At 40.5% G+C, this 5,753-nt stretch overlaps 1 long non-coding RNA gene across 1 annotated transcript in view; it reads left to right on the plus strand.

Moving 5' to 3' along the window:
* The first annotated feature begins 392 nt into the window (after nt 1-392).
* The window catches only part of LOC107702340 (uncharacterized), a 22,515-nt gene continuing 17,154 nt past the window's right edge, over nt 393-5,753 (plus strand). Inside the window, exon 1 of the long non-coding RNA XR_001635752.1 lies at nt 393-460. This is a non-coding gene — a long non-coding RNA (uncharacterized LOC107702340). The remainder of the gene's footprint in view (nt 461-5,753) is intronic.

Below are 5,753 nucleotides of genomic sequence, written 5' to 3' on the forward strand. Positions count from 1 at the left end.
ACAATCCGTAGCCAACTTCATCTTTAAGTTTCTCAAGAGTGATCGGCGATGTGAGCGCACATTTCACAAGATCCATTTCAGCTGTCACAAGCTGAGGGTGAATCTTAAGGCTTGCGTACATGCTTAGTAGGCAGTACCACAGTGCTACATAAATAAACATAAATATAAACTTACAACACTAGACGTAAGAACAATTTTTTAACATATACAGGACATAACTAACTTACTGAAAGTGGTAATCTAACTATACATATACTACAAATAGTTGACTATACATATACATAACCTAAGACAGACTATACAAGTACTTTACATAATAACTGTGTATGATATTGTGCAAAAGAGGTATTTAAGGTTAAGAAGCAAGTAGTGCAGTATGATTTGTGGTGCATTCACAAGTAAACATTTGTATTATCTTATTAAGTCCTTGTAACATGGAGTGTTTATAAGAAGGTGTCTGGTGCATATAGAGAGAAAAGAATGTGTTTTTCTACAGGTGGTTTGTCCGGCCCACTCACCTGTGTGTAGCACACTCAGAATTGCACAATGTTCCTTGAGGTTTTCAACTGTTTTCATGTGATGGGGGTGGGAGAGAGGATCCTGGTTTCAGGAGGTAGGGTTGTGGATGAGGATTCAGAGGGGGGTGAGGTGATTGGAATTGAGGGCTGCAGTCTTGCAGAGTGGGCCCTGATGCTCCGGTACCATCTTCCTGATGGCAAGAGCTGGAAGAGACTGTGGGAGGGATGGGTGGGGTCTTTCACGATACTGGTAGCTTTACTGGAGCATCGTGCAAGGGGACTCAGAAAAAATCTATTAATTTTGCCTGGGGCCCCCACTTCATCTTGGTTCGCCTCTGCACTAGAGAGTGGCATTCCAGCGGATGATGTAGTACGTAGGCATAGCATAAGCTCCGGTGAGTATATGCTAGTCTCACGAGAACCAAGTTTTGTTTACAGCAAAAGAAAAACAGCCTTGATGCCGTTTTTCTCACAACTGAATACTGCGTCACACGCCACACTCGAGGCCAACGCTCCATGTGAAAATCGCCTGTCCAATTCAGCCAGCAGTGACTCAATCCACCACATTTTTATTCGCAGGTTTATTAAAAAAATACAACGAATTTCCATTATTCAGTTTACTTGCTAAAGCGGGAAAATAATGAAAAGAGTCCTCTTATGTGGCCTATCGCGACAAGTTAAGAATCATGATGAGTCGCCGCTCGCGAGGATGGGGCTTAAATATCATAGAAATTAATTTAGCTCAAAACTTACTTATTCTATCAACTAAAATAACAAGATAATACAAATAAAATGAGAAAATATAAATTATGTAATTTTTAAGTTTTATTCATAGCTCAGACAAAATCATGATTGGCTCTCGTCTCTCAGCCCATTCAAGGTTTTCGTGACCGTTGGGGTTTCCCACAGTGTGGTGGGGCCATTGATGGCACCCACATTGGTATTTTATGCCCACCTGACAGCCCTGCAGATTATTATAAAGGTGTAAAGGTTTGTATTCAGTCATACTTCAAGGTGTAGTAGACCACCGAATTAGATTCTGGGACATTAATGTAGGCTGGCCAGGCAAAGTTCATGACGCCAGGGTGTTTGGAAATTCATCGCTTCACCAGAGGGGCCAGAGTGGCACACTTTTCCCAAACCTCACAGAAAGATTTAATGATGTTGATGTGCCTGTAGTGTTAATAGAGGATGCAGCTTATCCTGTTCTCAAATGGTTAATGAAACCATATGCAGAAAACACAGGAACAACACCGGCACAGGCAGTCTTCAATCACAGGCTAAGCGAGGCACGGATGACCATCGAGAGGGCTTTTGGCCGTCTCAAGGGGAGATGGTGGTGTTTGATGAAAAGGTATGATTGTAACATCAAAAACAGAAGCACTACCATTGTTGCCTGTTGTGTGCTACACAATTTCTGTGAAATTCACAATGAGGACTATGATGAGGACAATGATGGAGTTAATGAGTCCAATGAATCAAATGACTTTGTCAAACAACCCTGCCAACTCAATTAGAGATGCCCTATGTTCTTATTTTTCAAGTCTGTAATCGTGGGTTACATTTTTTGACAAGATATGCTAGTAATAAAACAAAACGATTCCCTCTCAGTTATACACAAATCAACATGATTGAGTGAATTCAAGAACATTAACTTTCCTTTAACTGTTTTATAGTTCACAAGTTAAAATTGTTTGACTGCATTAATTTTTTCTATTCATTTCTATGCCATCAATTGTATTAATTCCATTTTCTATTCAATTCTATTCTACAAAGTTATATGCATGGAATACAGTTAAAACAGACATCTGTAAAATCAACACTGGATACTATTTATGAATGCTAGAAAAATGTATTCTTACTGCTATAACATGTCAATGTGAAAGCTTTTCTGTATTTGACAACTCGTGTTGCAGTTTTGTTTGACAATAACTTGTTCCAATTATAAGTTCATCTGTCCATGAAAACGTAAAAGGGAGACAAGAAACATGTCAGGAACTATTATTGAAAGTGCCATAAGCAGTCTTCCTGAAATATTAGAACAGTTTTAACAAAATAAAGGCACATTTAAGTGAGTCAGTTATCAAAACATTGATAAACACTTTGAGGGAAAAGCACTGTTCCATATGAAAAGTAAAATTGCACAGTTATAATATTATTTCAACAAAAATCTCAAGTTCAACAGAAAGCACTCCAGATTCTATTTTCTTGAAAAAACAAGAACAAGAAATCATACATACTGCTTATGTATGCATACAGAGAACTTCATACTCTGCTTATGTCAATTCACCTTAAACGGGTAACATATCGCCTTAAACACAAGTAATCTCTTTTGAAAACCTTACTTAAAGGTGCAGTAGGAGATCTTGGAAAATGCTAACTTTACCCTGATAGCAATGAAAGTGAACGTCCCATTGAATTTAGTAAAAGTACTACAATACCAGGAAGGAAGATGTTGATGTTGTGTGCTGTTGATGTCTGCAAAGCGTACGTGAACACGCTGATGACGGATCCTGACTGCGCGAACCGGGTGCGCAGAGGTATGCAAATACATATGATGACAGGCAGGTAGGAAAGCCAATTAAAACGTTCGGACCGAGCGTTTTGATTGGACAAACATTTCTTGGTCATACACCTTCCACAGAATATATAAATACATATAAATACATTTAAACACTTAACTTAATGATTGCTATCGGGATATGAAGAGACTTAACAGCATAACAAAAAATGTTTCTGAAGACAATAACCTATTAAACTGCATTCCAACCTAATAACTTATTCTGAAACTCTGAACTAATGATAGGATGGAGATGGCCTGTCTGTTGTCTCAGTGTGGTAGGGCACTTCTGAATGAGAGTAATTGTGCTGTTGAGCATGAGGATGCAGGTTTGTGTATGTTATGTTTTCATGAGCTGGGTAAACATGATGTAAAGAGTTTGGTTGTAAGTGTGGGGGTACCTGCTGGTGTGCCGAAGGTGCTAAAATGTCAAACACTCTGTTAAACACTATTATGAACATTCTATTATTTTCCTGCCGTTCCTCTCCTTGTGCTTGGTACCGGCGCTCCTCCACATCCATTTGTACTTTCATCCAGTAGTCCAGTGTTTCTCTCTCCTGTTGCTGATGAGCTTGCTCCGCCTGCATGAACTCATCATATCGTTTCTTCTGTTGTTCTACATATGATTCCAGCATGCTCGCTACGTCAACCTTGGCCTTTCTCTTCCTGTTGACCGTTCTGGTCCGGCTGGTTTCTGCTTGGGTGCAGTTGGTGCTGTCAGATTCAGTAGGACAAGTAAAATTAGCAACAAAGAATAATTTTATAAAATAATGCATGTTTTCAACTTCATTTCAAAACATCTCAACTGCATTATGCCAATTCCTCTATAATTACACATGCAGCCTTTATAACACCATATAATCAAAACCAATTAAACGCTTCAAGTTCAAGTTCAAGTTTAAGTTTAGCTTTATTGTAATTCCTCTACATGTGTGGACATACAGTGGAACAAAATGTCTTGTCTCTCGGGACCACGGTGCTACATAAAAAAACATAAATATAAACATACAACACTAGACGTAAGAACAATTTTCAGACCTACATAGCTAACTACCTGAAGCGGTAATCTAACTATACATATATTATAAATAGTTGACTATACATATGCATTACCTAAGACAGACTATACAAGTACTTTATATCAGTGTTTCCCAACCGGGGTGCCGTCTGTCGAGAGCAGGGGTGCCGTGTAAAAAATCCTTTTTTTATATTTTGAAATTGCTAAAATGTTCAAAAAAGCATCTATTATATAATATCCATTTCTGATGTCGCCAATAATTAGAGATGCACCGAAATTTCAGCTGCCGAAAATTAGTTCACCCCTCAGGTTTCACTTTCACGTGGTGTGACGCACTGCGTATTATCCCGCTCTATGCATGTTTTAGTGCTGCTGACTCTCTCCACAGTCGAGCTGTCGATGGTCACTGGGGGGTGGTCAACAGAGTTTCTCCTGAAGTCCATCACATCCTCTTTTGTCTTACTCACATTGAGGGACAGGTTGTTTGCACTACACCATTCAACCACTTGTGCCACTTCCTTTCTGTAGGGTGTTTCATCATTGTTGCTGATGAGACCTACCACAGTTGTGTCATCAGCAAACTTGATGATGTGGTTGGAGCTGAACTTGGCAGTGCAGTCGTGGGTCAGCAGCGTGAAGAGCAGCGGGCTGAGCACACAGCCTTGTGGGGCACCTGTGCTCAGTGTGGTAGTGCTCGAGGTGTTGTGGCCGACACGGACTGACTGAGGTCTTCCAGTTAGAAAGTCCAGGATCCAATTACAGAGGGAGGTAGTTAGGCCCAGCAGGTTTAGTTGAGGTGTTGTGGGATTATTGTGTTGAATGCTGAGCTGAAGTCGATGAACAGCATTCTAACATAGGAGTCTTTATTTTCTAGGTGGGTAAGAGCCAGGTGGAGGGTGGAGGAAATGGCATCTTCCGTGGAGCGGTTTGGATGGTATGCAAACTGGAGCGGGTCAGGTGTGTTGGGGAGATTGGATTTGATATGGTGCATGACTAACCTCTCAAAGTACTTCATCATGATTGGGGTCAGTGCTATGGGACGATAGTCATTCAGGCAGGACACAGGTGACTTCTTTGGTACTGGGGTGATGGTGGTGGACTTGAGACATGTGGGGACAACTGCTTAGCTTAGTTAGATGTTAAAGATGTCTGTTAAGACATTTAGTTTGTAAACATGATACTGTTATTTAGACTATTTTAAATCGTACTGCTCTCGGGTTTGCCATGAATCATCATCACAGGCCTGTGGCAGGGGCTTGTAGTCTGTGATGGTCTGAATAGCTTGCCACAGACTTCGTGTGTCCTTGCTGTCAGTAAAGTGATTATTGATTTTTTGTGCATACAACCGTTTTGCTTTCTTTATGCCACGGGACAGGTTGGCTCCTCAATTACAGATAGCTACAGACCTGTCTCTCTTCTTCCTTTCATAGCGAAAACCCTTGAATGAGTTGTTTTCAACCAGATATCATTGTTTCTTTCACAGAGCAACAAACTGGACACTAACCAGTCAGGTTTCAGGAGTGGCCATTCAACTGAGACTGCATTACTGTCAGTCACAGAAGTCTTGCGGATGGCAAAAGCTGACTCCAAATCATCAGTTCTTATTCTGCTGGATCTATCTGCCGCGTTTGACACTGTCAATCATCAGATCCTATCT

The sequence above is a fragment of the Sinocyclocheilus anshuiensis genome, unplaced genomic scaffold (genome assembly GCF_001515605.1).
Source record: "Sinocyclocheilus anshuiensis isolate Anshui unplaced genomic scaffold, SAMN03320099.WGS_v1.1 scaffold2071, whole genome shotgun sequence".
Lineage (NCBI taxonomy): Eukaryota > Metazoa > Chordata > Actinopteri > Cypriniformes > Cyprinidae > Sinocyclocheilus > Sinocyclocheilus anshuiensis.